At 41.7% G+C, this 13,643-nt stretch overlaps 1 long non-coding RNA gene across 1 annotated transcript in view; it reads left to right on the top strand.

Moving 5' to 3' along the window:
• Positions 1–3,918: 3,918 nt before the first annotated feature.
• The window catches only part of LOC103793528 (uncharacterized), an 84,792-nt gene continuing 75,067 nt past the window's right edge, over positions 3,919–13,643 (top strand). The window contains exon 1 of the long non-coding RNA XR_004745711.3: positions 3,919–4,001. This is a non-coding gene — a long non-coding RNA (uncharacterized LOC103793528). The remainder of the gene's footprint in view (positions 4,002–13,643) is intronic.

Genomic DNA, 13,643 nt, shown 5'->3' with positions numbered 1-13,643 from the left:
ATGATGAAGTATTTCTGTTTCTTAGTTTTCCTTCTAACAGTCTGGCCCCTCTGCTCTTGGACTGCTGAGGTCCACTCCAGGCCCTACTTGCCTGGGTATCACCTGCAGCAGCTGCAGAACAGTAAGGGTTGCTACCAGTTTCTTCTTCTGCTATCTTTGTCCCAGAATGATGCCTGCCAAATGTCAGTCTGATCAGTCTTTTGTGAGTTGACTCTTTGGATATACAGGGGTCAGGGAGCTGCTTGAGGAGACAGTCTGTTCTTTATAGGAGCTCAAGTGTTGAGCTGTGAGCTCTGTTGTTCATTCAGAGCTGCTAGGCAGGTATGTTTAAGTCTGCTGCAGCAGAACTCATAAACCGCCTTTTTTACCCCAGGTGCCCTGTCCCGGGGAGTTAGGGCTTTATTTATGAGTGTCTGTTGACTGCTGCCTTTTTTTTTTTTCAGGGCTGCCCTGCCCAGCAAGGAGGCAGCCTAGTCACTTTCTGCCTTCAGAGGCTTTTCTGAGCTCTGCCCAGCTGCCATTGAGCTTCCCTGTAGTCCTGTTTATATGGGTGTGGTTAGAACTGCCTCGGCAATGCTGGCCCACCTGTCTAATGGCGGACTTTGTCTGTTATGGTGGGTTGCCTCAGCATTGGCAAGCTGCCTCAGCAATGGCGGACTACCTCCATAGGGGTGGAGTGCCTCAGTAATGGTGGACACCCCTCCCCCACTGAGCTGCACTGCGCTTAGTTCAGCTGTGCTTGCCGTGAAACCCTCAACCCTGAGCGTTTCCAATTTCTGTTTTCTTTTGTTTGTTTTTATGCGGGTGGGACCCACCGAGCCTGATCACCTGGCTCCCTGCCTCAGAGCCTTTTTTTTTTTTTTAAGTTGAACTGTTGACTCTCTCCTAGGTGTTCCAGTCACCTACTGAAAGGGCACGGGGATCTATATAATTTCTCATGCAGTGACCCACTGCGCTGGCTGAAATAACAGCACTGCCCGGGAATCTCCTGGCCAGCTTAAAAGGGCAACCAGACCAGTGGTATTTTGTACAGAGAGCTGCTGCGCTGCAGTGCCGGCTAAAACAGCTGCGCCAGCCAAAACTGCCATACTGGTGACCCACAGGACTCCTCCACCTAGGAATCTCCTGGCAATAAAGATCCATCTGGAAATGCGGCATCCACTCACCCTCTGCGCTTTCACTGGGAACTGCAATCCTGAGCTGCTGCTAAAGGGGCCATCTTGGATCTCTCCCAAGACTCTACATCTTTCAAGGATGGACAAAAATGTGCATTCCTCATGCACATGGACCTTTCTAATGTTAGAATCTTTCCTCCAAGTACAGATCAGTCCTCAGCATCCTTCCCAACACAGTGCTTTGGTCATTGCTGATCATCTCTCAGAGTTGAGTACAAATTTCATAGTTTTCCTTGATTTCCATTGACTTGTATTATATTTTATTTCACATTTAACCCATCATGGCAAAGGATTAATACAGGTTCTTAAGAACAAGAAGACTGGTGATAGTCAAAGCATTAGCACTTGATAGACTTAACATCACAAGCGTTTAGAGAACTTGAAAGTTGATTGCAGCGAAAGTACAATGGCTTTTATTAGAAAAAGTAATTATTTTCGTACAGGCTAAGGCCTTATTTTGTGCACAGGTTATGCCAAAAACATAACTATTAGAGGAAATCACTATTGCACTTCCCCTCCGAGATTCAGCTTCTTTCTGCTCCCACCACTCTTCACTATCACTTCAGGCTGGCTTTTGATTCAGAAGAGGGAAGGGAGAAGGGGAGGAGGCATATTTCCTCCTCTCTTATTCCAAAAAACTCATGTGCAATATATTAATATCACTTTTCAATTCCTTCTTCTATAAATAGAAAGGAATGGGAATGGAAGAGGGAGACACTGGGTTGACAGCAGTTTATCTTGGTTAGGAGAGAATGGGGTTGGTTTGAAGTTTAGGGTTTTGCAAAGGTACAGAAACTAATCTTCTAGCAAAGGAGCCTGCAGTATCCTGCAGTATGCAGCTACATACTATTTCTTCACATTTGTAAAAGTCTCTGTGATTCACCAGGTTCAGTAAACTAAAGCATCTTTGACTCGATGAGTATATAAAATGCCTATTATAGATGATAAAGCTGGACACAGATAACTGTTCTTTTAATATGCCCTAGTTTAGGTAGTTCAGGCATCTCATCCTGCAGTTGGGAGGGGTTTCCTCATGTGCCCTTGACTTGGTGCCATTCTAATGTTGACAGAACATTTTCAGTGCCTGGTTTCCAAGAGCTCACAGTTGTTAGATGTTCAAGTTGCTATTCTTCTCTCCTCCCTTTTTGCTTCTGACCAATGGGAAGCACACATAATGACTAATAGAAAGAGAAGAAAGTAACACTTGTCCTGAGGATAAGTTCCTCATACTCAAAGCAAACTCTGCTAAAAGCTGGGTTGGAGAGCCAGATGCTGATGTGGGTGCTTCCACCACTGAGCCCACATTCCAGTCATTAGACTCATGTGCTCAGCCAGATGAGCGAGTAGGCACGTGAGTAGCTTGGCCTGCAGAACACACATAAAGTCACTTCTCTGACCATCTACACGGCAGCAATACAGGCCTACCTCACCCACCCCAGCTGTAAGTAGAACAAGAAGAATGGCAGCTCTTCCCACCGAGGAGGGACTGCTCAGGGGTGCTTACCATGTAGGAGCAATAATGGAAAAGATGGTCTTTACCACATTGATGCCACCCACCAGTAATGGTGACACAGTGAGTGTGAGCTCCCACTCATCCATGATCCCTTTCCTCAGTGGGAAGTGAGTAAAGGGTAGGAGACACCAGAGAATTCTGTCCAACACTGAAGAGTGGGGAGAAGGCCCTTCATCTACTAGTTGGGACTTACTACAAGCATAAATGTTCCTCCCCTCCCCGGCATTGGTTCTGAAAAGTACTGCTATTGTGTTATCCCTTGGAGAATGTCTTATGATGTAATTTGAGAAATGATGAATGAGGAAGCAAACTTGAGCTAAAAAGATGTTGGGTTTTTTCCCCTATTGCCTGTTTACTTACAGAAAAAATGTTGGAATTTTGATTGGAGAAAAATGTTATGACTGGAAAGCTCCTCATGGATAATCTGCAAGTCACTCTTTGGATTATGTAAGGCAGCACCTGTGCCTCTGTGCTGATGGTGCAGATGTGGTAATGACCATGCTGAAATGCCAGCTGCAAGCCTGGGATTTAGGGAGCCTACGTCCTCCCTGGAGTAGGGGTGGGGGAAATCCTGCTTAAAAAAAACAAACATATGAAAGATTGGTGTGGAGAGACTGAAAAATCTGTGACTACTTGGCTTGTGAAAATTGCCTTTTGTTTCTGAAGCAATATTATTTGTGAGGAAAATGAAACTTTTCCCAGTGTGAGAACTTTTCTTTTTGTATTTGTATTTTGTATTGGAATCACTATGGCAATGTTTGATAAAAACCATGAATGAATTTGGGAATTAGGCCAAGTCAGGTTTAGGATCTGGCTCTGCTACCTATTGGGGGGACCTTGGCTGTTACTTCACTTCTCTGAACCTTGGTTTCCTCATTTAGAGTGAGGACAGTTATAGCCACCGATCAGGGTTGTTGCACTAATTACAGATATTTAATGTAAAGTTCTGGCCCAGAATGAATTTTGATGATTATTATGTTTTTTTTTTTTCTAAATGCTTTACCCTGTATCACAGTGGGTGGATTTGCAAGCTTTATTTTTGCACAAAACTAAATCCAGGGGGATATTTGTTTCTTTATGTGGTCAGAAAAACTAGGTCAGATTTTAAAGTAGGAATTAGGAGATCATGTCCCAGAGAAATCCTTTCTGATCTGTACTGGTTTTTCTAGAGAATTAGATCATCCAAACATTTGCAGATTCACTGGAGGCTGCATTGCACTGCCAGATGTCGTTATTGTGATGGAATACTGCCCAAAGGGAAGCTTGATGGATGTTCTGCTCAATGATGACACCTCTCTCAACTGGGGTTTTTGGTAAGAGCCAGGCATTTGAGTAATAGGAGTCACAACCAGTGAAGCTCTTCTTTGATCAACATTCCTAAGGCTTATTGCCATGTGAATGCATTATCTTTGAATGAATTATTCTGGAGGTGAATGCAATATCTTGTGTTATATCTTGGGGCATGGATAGGTGGGTTGTTATATCTAGACAGGGAAGACTAGAGGGAACAGGATTTTTGAATGAGGTCCCTCTCCTTCAGTGGGTGCCCAGGGAAGACCTGGCTAAATAGAACATTCTGTTTGGCATACAGAATAGGCAACAGCAAATAGTCCTGACAAGACGAGCAGTGGTGGGTCTTATTAATTTATCTAACAAACACTGTGCTGGACACTGTAGTTAACAAAAATAAATAAGAAAGATTTTCTGCCTTCAATAATGTCTTGGTCCATTGGGGAAGGCAACTAAACAGAGTTATAGAACAGAGATAGAGTTCCTAGGGATATGTCAGGTGCACGCAAATGGCACTGAGCCCAGACTAGGGATGGGAAATGAGGCTTGGAAGATTTCCTACTGGAGGTAAGCTGGAGAAGGGGAGACATTTCCTCTTGTTTTTTTGACAGTAGCCATTCTAACTGGGGTGAGATGGTATTTCACTATGGTTGTGATTAGCATTTCCCTTCCTCTTCTCAAATCATAATCAGTGACAGAGATTTGGTTACCTGAACTCTGGGATACAAGTGGAGAACGGGCCAGGAGGTCAAGCCAGGCCAGCAGGTCAAGCCAGAATTTATCTGGGCACAAAATTAAGGATGGCCCAGAAGCTGGGGTAATCCTCACGGAGTCTAACAGTGTTAGGCTGGAGGTCTTGAAATCCCTTCTGCCTTGGATTGGGTTTGGCACTAGAACCTTCTGGATAAGGCACTTCGGTGGTAGCTGTGGGGAGGTAAGGCAGACAGACTTGGATCCTGTTGCCTATTGTTCTGGATGACACTTTCCTTTTGAAAACACTTTCAGGTTCAGGAAGCAAATGAGGTGGAGCCTAATAGAACTCTAAGAAAATAGAATTCAAGGAGTTTCTAAACATACATGTGCATGATACTATGCTTCTCTCTTCTTTCTCCTCCTTGTTCTTCTCTTTCTTTTTCTTAATTTCCTCCTCTAACTCCTTTTCCTTTTCTCTATTCATATTTGTTGAGAGAGCACCATTGAGAAGTCAATTATTTATGCTATGTAAGTTCCTCCTAAAAGACGTAGGGAGCTTTGTTTTTGTTGCAAAGGTTTATGTTTTTTTTGTTCTGGAATTGATTAAAGTATGACCTTTCTAAGAACACTGGAGGCCCGAGTCCTGTACTCAGCTCACATGGAATCCTTCGGCATGTCCACGGTTTCCTTTGCCTTGGATGTTGCAGAAGGAATGGCCTGTCTTCATCAGTGCAAGATGTACCGTGGGAAGCTAAAATCTACTAACTATGTGATTGATGGTTGCTGGGTTTGTAAAATTTCAGGCAAAGGGAAAAGCATCATATTGGTATACATGCTTTCTTAGCAACAGAGTATGTCTCCTTCCAGAATCACTTTTTAGATGTGGTCTGTTCAGTTTTGACGATAGCTATCATTTATGGAACTATACAAAAGGTCAGTGTTGGGGAGGGGTCAGAGTGTCAGCAAATTACATCCCACAGCCTTTTTTGTTGTTGCTGTTCTGCAGCCTGTTTTGGTAAAGAAAATTTTATTGGAACATAGCTATGCTCATTTGTTTACCTGTTGTCTGTGGCTGCTTTTGTGCTACAACAGCAGATTTGAGTAGTTGCTACAGAGATGGTATGGCCCACAAAGCCTAAAATATTTATCATCTGGCCTTTAAAGAAAAAGTTTGCAGACTACTGTTCTATGGCAAGTGTTGTACTTGGTTGCCACATACGACTGTTGTGCACTGCACGAAGATTAGTGTGAATGGCGCTCACTGGGGTTGTGCAGTGGTCCTGGCATTGACCATGTACATTTGTTGGGCATAGACTAAAGTTGCTTATAAGCAATATAATAGGGTGCTTGAAATTTACTTTAAAATACTGCAGCAAAACAAAGCATGCCAACTGTGGGGGACACGTAGGTAGAACACAAATGATGGAATTTTGTCATTGTTGAATCTAGATGATGGGTACATGGGTTTATTATACGATCTCTTTATTTTTACATATGTTTGAAATCTTTTTTTTTTTTGAGATGGAGTTTCACTCTTGTTGCCTACACTGGAATGCAATGGTGCGATCTTGGCTCACTGTAGCCTCTGCCTCCCAGGTTCAGGTGATTCTCCTGCCTCAGCCTCCCAAGTAGCTGGGATTACAGAGGTCCATCACCATGCCTAGCTAATTTTTATACTTTTAGTAGAGATGGGCTTTCGCCATGTTGGTCAGGCTGGTCTTGAACTCCTCACCTCAGGTGATCCACCTGCCTCGGCCTCCCAAAATGTGCGATTATAGGTATGACCTACTGTGCCTGGCCTGAAATCTTTTATAATAAAAAAAGTTAAGATGAAAGAAAAGACATGGGTCAGTGATGGATAAAGATTAAGTCCAACAGGAGCTTGGTGGGCAGACCAGGATTGTCACAGTAATCCTCTTAAATACAATCATGCAGATAATCTGGAGTTCATGAATTAGTGCTTCGATTTGGGCAGTGCCCTTTGAATGAAAATGGACTAGTTTTTTTTCACATTATCTGCTTCCTCTCCATATGCATAAGCTTTATATCTAAGTTTAGTTAGGAACACACTTTTTCTTTAGAAAAATCTCAGGTGATTATGATTCCACTTTCTTTACTTGATCAATTCTGTCATTGTCATCCTTCATGGACTTAACATGGAGCTAAATCACAAAAACATTTAGGTCAATGATGATGATGATGATACTTGCAGTGCTTTCTAGTTTTATGAGGTCATACATCCTCAATGAAAAACGTGTTTCTTCTCTTTAATGGTAAATTTTGTTTTGCAATTGTACAGAGAATAAGATTTCAATGCATGATGTGGTTCATACCAACAGTGCCCAAAATAGATGCATCTGGCCCCAGAAACTTACTTCATGTTGGATTGTGAACCTCCTGCTTCAGGAGATGTGTACAAGTAGCTCTTTGTCTCTTCATTTTTTCTTCCTCTCATTGTCCCTTCTTTCTTTAATTATACTTGATGAAGACTTATTATGAGCAAAGCATAGTTCTGGGCACTAGAAACAAAAAAAAATTAAGACTGGTTCTTCCCTTGGGGAACAGATGGAACCAGAGGAGTAAGCCAGTGAAGACCAGGGTGGTAAGTGCTAAGAGGGAGGCATTCTGGTGCTAGAGATGAGTAGGGAAGCTAAGGAAGTGATAGAAATAATAATAATGAAAATGGCTAACAATTATTGGGCATGTATTTGCCAGGCACTTTGCTAAGTGCTCTGTATCATGACTTTATGTAATCCGCACAGCAAACTTGCAAAGCATATACTGTTTCCACCTCTATCACACAGGAATCTATAGGTTACATAGTGATGAGTGGCAGAGTGGGGATTCAAAACCAGGTCAAAGCCATCCTACCCAATGTGCTACAGCACTCAGAACAGAAGGAACTTCCTGGGCAGAGACTCAGAGATTTAGCAGTATAGTGCTCATTACCTCTTTAGGAATTCATACAAGATCGGCTAAGCATGAGAAATGTAAGGTTATTATTTCCTATTGTAAGATAATAAAATTATCTCTAGGCCTGGCATGGTGGCTCACGCCTATAATCCCAGCACTTTTGGAGGCTGAGGCGGGTGGATCACGAGGTCAAGAGATCAAGACCATCCTGGTCAACAAGGTGAAACCCCGTCTTTACTAAAAATACAAAAATTAGCTGGGCATGGTGGTGCGCGCCTGTAGTCCCAGCTACTCGGGAGGCTGAGGCAGGAGAATTGCTTGAACCCAGAAGGTGGAGGTTGTGGTGAGCCGAGATCATGCCATTGCACTCCAGTCTGGGTAACAACAGCGAAACTCCATCTCAAAAAAAAAAAAAAAAAGTATCTCTAAACTCAAACTAGTTAGTTATAGTATAACATCAATTTTGATCTCTTACAGATACAATCTCAGGTTATTAGACAAGTCTGAAGAAAAAAACAGAGGACTGAAAATTTAGAATGTGTATTCTTATAAAAAAGGTTTAATTTTCATTTCTGTCTATTGTCCCAGAGAAAAATTAAATGGGCAGAATGAAACTGAAGTCTTTTAAGGGAGAGATGAGTAGACTTAGTGTTACTCTACTAGGTTGAATGTGGGAATCTTAGAGATGAAAGCTTAGTAGATCTTATATTGTCTGTAAGTAGAGAAAATATTATATATACATATGCATTTAGCATTAGTGTAATTATTCATGATGAACACTTAGCAGGCAAATTAAAAATCTTCTCTTTTGTAGAAATATTTTAAAAGTTCAGAAAGAAAAGCAGGCAGAAAAAGGTGGAAGGAGCTGACTCGCTGAGTCCTCCGGTCTTCACCTTTCTCTGCTGCTGGATGCTTCCTGCCCTTGAACATCAGACTACAGGTTCTTCAGCTTTTGGACTCTTGGACTTACAGCAGTGGTTTGTCAGGGGCTCTCGGGCCTTTAGCCACAGTCCAAAGGCTGCACTGTCAGCTTCCTTACTTTTGAGGTTTTGGGACTCGGACTGGCTTCCTTGCTACTCAGCTTACAGACAGCCTATCGTGAGACTTCACCTTGTGATCATGTGAGTCAATTCTCCTAATAAACTCCCCTTCATATTTACATATATCCTATTGGTTTGTCCCTCTAGAGAACCCGGACTAATACAGATTTTGGTTTCAGGAATGGTTCTAGAAGAACAGAGTCTTAAGGATGAATTTCTTTAGTTGGTTTTGGGTTTCTGAAGTTGGCAGCTTAAGCTGATTAGACTGAAAATGCTGAGGACTCTACTTCTAATAGTATAGTGAACACTGATAGTCTTTGGCATGAACTGTTTAGAGAGTTATGCAAAATAAACGTATTTGATACTCCTGATTCACTGCTCTTGAGAGGCAAGGAGTTTAGTGACTATACATAATACCTTTGGCCATATGTGGAGAACCAAGGAATGTAGTGAAGTTGGTTGGTTGGTCCTAAGTTTGCTCGACAAAGTAATGAAATAAACTGTTGAACTTGGATTCTAACTGCCAGCTCCAGAAGCACATACCGAGCCTTAAGTCTTCTAAGATTGCCCTGAGTGAGAGTCTTATCCCTCAGACAAAGGGCTGAGATTGTGGAAAATCACACACAAGCTTTTATCATGCAATGGCTGACCTGCCAAGAAAGGTGCATGCCCATTCTCACCAGGTGTCTACTGTTAAAGTGAGGGCATTGACTGGAAAAGGATGGGACCCTGCAACTCAGAATGGGGACGTGTGAGAGGACCCTGGTTAGGCTGGCACCAATGAGCCTGTAAACTCTGATGAGCCTTTTTTGCCAGAGGAAACAGCCTCGCCACCCACCATTTAGGAATGGGAATTACTTCTTAGCTGCCCCTGCTGACATCTGGTAAAGGTGTGAATGTTAGTGTCATGACGCTCCAAGACTTGATGGGTCTTGGGAGACACCGGAGCCAGTGCCTTCCCAGCTTGGTCGCTAAGAACCTTTTTTCCAGTTGGATGACAACGCTCAGAGGACTGGACATGAATGAAAGGAGTCAAACCATGACTTGCTTTGTTCCTTCTTTCTGTCCTTGCCATAAAACCAAACCAGTCAAGCGCACAAAACAAACATGCATTTAAAAAAGAACTGGATTTGGGACCATGTTATAGATTCTGAGAAGCTGACTATTGCTGTCTTCCAGGAGCTGAGGGCACAGATAAAGTTCACATTGTCAGGACGAGATTATGTGAGAATAATCATGAGAAAGTTAGGAAAGGACTGGAAAATTACAATTCAATAGCTTGATATTGCTGCATGATTCCATTTACATAAAGGACAAATACAGGCAAAGCTAACCTCAGTTGCTGGAAGTGAATATAGTGGTTACCCTGTGTATGTTTGTGTGTGTCCGGTGACTGGAATGGAGCTTGAGGAGGGCTCTGGGGGGCTGGAGTCTGGGAGCTGGTGCCATAAGTGTGTTTAGTTTATAAAAATTCATCAGGTGGTACACTTATGCTTTGTGCACTTTTTAATATAAACTTCAATGAAAAGTTAAAAAATTAGTATAATAATATTACCAGGATAGACAGAAAGATAAAGAGATAGGAATAGGTAATCCTGGCTGGGCATGGTGGCTCACTCCTGTAATCTCAGCACTTTGGGAGGCAGAGGGGGGCAGATCACTTGTGGTCAGGAGTTCAAGACCAGCCTGGCCAACATGGTGAAACTCTGTCTGTACTCAAAATATGAATATTAGCTGGGTGTGGTGGCACATGCCTGAAGTCCCAGCTACTCAGGAGGCTGAGGCAGGAGAATGGCTTGAACTAAGGAGGCAGAGGTTGTGGTGAGCCGAGATTGTGCCACCATACTCCAGCCTGGGCTATTGAGCGAGACTCCATCACCAAAAACAAACAAACAAACAAACAGCATAGATAATCCTGAAATGGATCTGATAAAAATGGAAAAAAATGGAATCTCAAGTAAGCGAGAAAAGAAGAGATTGTTTAAATAAAGGATTCAGAACAACTGTCTGACCATTTGGCAAAAATAACATCAGGTCCCTTCACCAAAATTAATTTGGGGCAGCTTTATACTTTCAGTATGAGAAAAGTGAAAGTATAGAAGCACTAGAAGGAAATACCCACATGTGATTATATAACACCAGGATGAAAATTAACAGGCAAATGAGTAATTGGGAAAAGTTGTTTTTAACATTATCTCTTATTAGTATAACTAACAAAAAAGTTCAGGCTGATATCCATAGTCTAGTGAATATTAATAATGTAAATGTCATAATGAATAACTTCTAATCTATAATCATAGACAAATTGATGGACAATTAAATTTATTTTTAAATGTGACATATGTACAAATGAATCTGATTTATTTGGAAGAAATACTTACCCTTTTTTTCTTTATAATTATGACCTGGTAGAATTCAGACATGTGGGTATAGCCAGACTCACCTAGGCCCTATCTCCTACTGTCTACCAGCAGTGGCGCTGCTCTCACAGGGGAAGGGTAAGATGTGTGGGTTTTTAATTTGCTCTGGATGAGAGATTTTGCATCAAAATGAGCTGTGCATCTTTTTGCAGCTGCTGTCATTTTGTTGGAGATTGCCACATCAAGTGACCCAGTAAGACTCTATTAAACACATTTTCAAGTGAACCATCAAGGAGTCTGTTTCTCAGTTGTTCAGCTGTGAACAGTGTGCCCTGCCCTAGCCAGAGAATTATATTGTATCTGATTTGTTCATATATGGTTGAGAAAGAATAAGATATATATGTTTATATTTATATATGCATACACAGATATATAGATACATCCATAGATAAACATAATCTATATGTTAGTATATATTTAGAATAGTATATGCTTTTGGTTTGAAAAAGTCTCATACTAAAAAGTCTTCTGGGTATTAGGATGAGTTTCCCCTATCCAAATTTAAGTATGTTGAGTTGAAGGAGACCATAACTAATAAATAAAATAAAAATGGTCTGGCTGCATCTGAAACATGGGATCCTTTGGGATTTGTTTCATTTGACCACATTGCAATCATAGTGATTTTGAGCATGGATTTTGTTCCCCAGGATGTGAATCATCGAATAAATTCTGTTAGGTTTTGTTTATTTATTTTAAGAAATTTACCTCCAGGTTTATAAATTCTTATGGGTCAGAAATATACACATTTTCAATACAGATCAAAACTGTCATAAAGCTATTATTTATAAGAGAAATAGGAGGTGAGTGAGGTAGGGCCTGGTTCTTTGAAATTGTTTTTCATTGCATTATTTAAAATGTAAAACCCTTGGGAATTGTGTATGTTAACCAATAGTTTCATGTACTTCTAACTGCCATTTAACAGATAAATTAAGGGATGTGGGAATGTCAAACAGCACAAGCTAACATTATTGATTGATCTTGCTGCTTTTTATTTTTTTTTGAGACAGTGTCTCACTTTGTCACCCAGGCTGGAGTGTAGTGGTGTGATTGTGGCTCACTGCAGCCTCAACCTCCTGGACTCAAGCCGTCCTCCCACCTTGGCCTCCTGAATAGCTGGTACTATAGGCACATGCCACTGTGCCTGGCTGATTCATTTATTTTTTGTAGAGACAAGGTCTCCCTCTGTTGCCCAGGCTGGTCTTATCTTGCTGCTTTTAAATAAATGCAAGGAGGAGCAGAAGGAGAGATGAAGTATATAAGAAAAATATGGCTGGGCACAGTGGCTCATGCCTATTGTAATCCCAGCACTTTCATAGGCCAAGGAGGGTGGATCACCTGAGGTCAGGAGTTTGAGCCCAGCCTGGCCAACATGGTTGAAACCCTATCTCTACTAAAAAATACAAAATGAGCTAAGCATGGTGGCGCGTGCCTGTAATCCTAGCTACTTGGCAGGCTGGTGCAGGAAAATTGCTTGAACTCAGGAGGTGAAGGTTGCAGTGAGCCGAGATCACACCACTGCACTCTAGCCTGGGACAACAAGAGTGAAACTTGCCTCAAAAAAAAAAAAAAAAATCTGCCTCAATGTTCAGATCAGAAAAATCATGACATTTTGACCATAATGGAGAATTCACTTTATGGCAATTATGACATTATTTGGGTTCATATACTGTTTCAATTTCCTCCAATCATCTGGTTACCACCAGCTGCAATATATGTTTAAGTAAATTAATTTTCAATAATCTTATAGCTGCAATTTAAGTGTAGTTCCACAGAGACCCAAAACCAAACCAAACAAAAATCTACCATTCTTCATGAGGGTTGGATCATAATAGTCACCATTTGTTGTATGCATCTGAAAGTGGACTCTCTCAGACAAGTGCAAATGAGTGAGGTCACTTCTATACAGAGCAATAAGCATATATGGAACTAGTCTGTCAGGGCCCAGGCTGCCTGCACCCTGTCCTCCACAGGAGGGAGCTGAGTATGTGTGTGGGGAGTAAGGGACCAACCAGTGTTGTTAGAAGCCATCAGTCTGTGCTGGGGAGCCCTGGGGATGGGCTGGATGTATAGGAGGGACCTTTTGGTGGAGATTCATAAGTGCTGGGTTGTGGAAGTCACAGTTGATTAGAAAGGAGCACTGATACCTCTTAAATGGTGGGAATGACACAGTGGAAAGAAGGAGACACACATGGGTGGCAGAATTAACTTTTCTTTCTGTCATGGTTAATTAAGGCACTTAAGAAAGTCTCTAGAGTGAATTTCATATAAGGAAGCCTAATTCGCAGTGTAATTCCTAGTGCTGTTTAACAGATAAATGGAGGCACTTGCTAATTTGACACCCCCCACCCCTTTTTTTTTCCTGTCAGGAGGAGACTCAGGGATTGAATCAACCATCTTAGCTTGTCCCTTTGGGGACATCTGGAAGTCACCTTATAAATTATTGATTTGTGCCATTTTATTTTCAGATGAGGCAATGGAGATTAAGAGACCCTGTTTAAGACTCCAGGTCACTCTTTCATTCCCATTTAGTTCTCTGGTAGAAGAATATAAATTCAGCCCTGGGCTCCCCATTCCTCTCTCTCCAACACTACTTCCATTA

This window comes from Callithrix jacchus, chromosome 1, assembly GCF_049354715.1.
Source record: "Callithrix jacchus isolate 240 chromosome 1, calJac240_pri, whole genome shotgun sequence".
Taxonomy (NCBI): Eukaryota; Metazoa; Chordata; class Mammalia; order Primates; family Cebidae; genus Callithrix; species Callithrix jacchus.
Note: the sequence above shows the minus strand (reverse complement) of the source record. Positions and strands in the feature narration are given on the sequence as shown.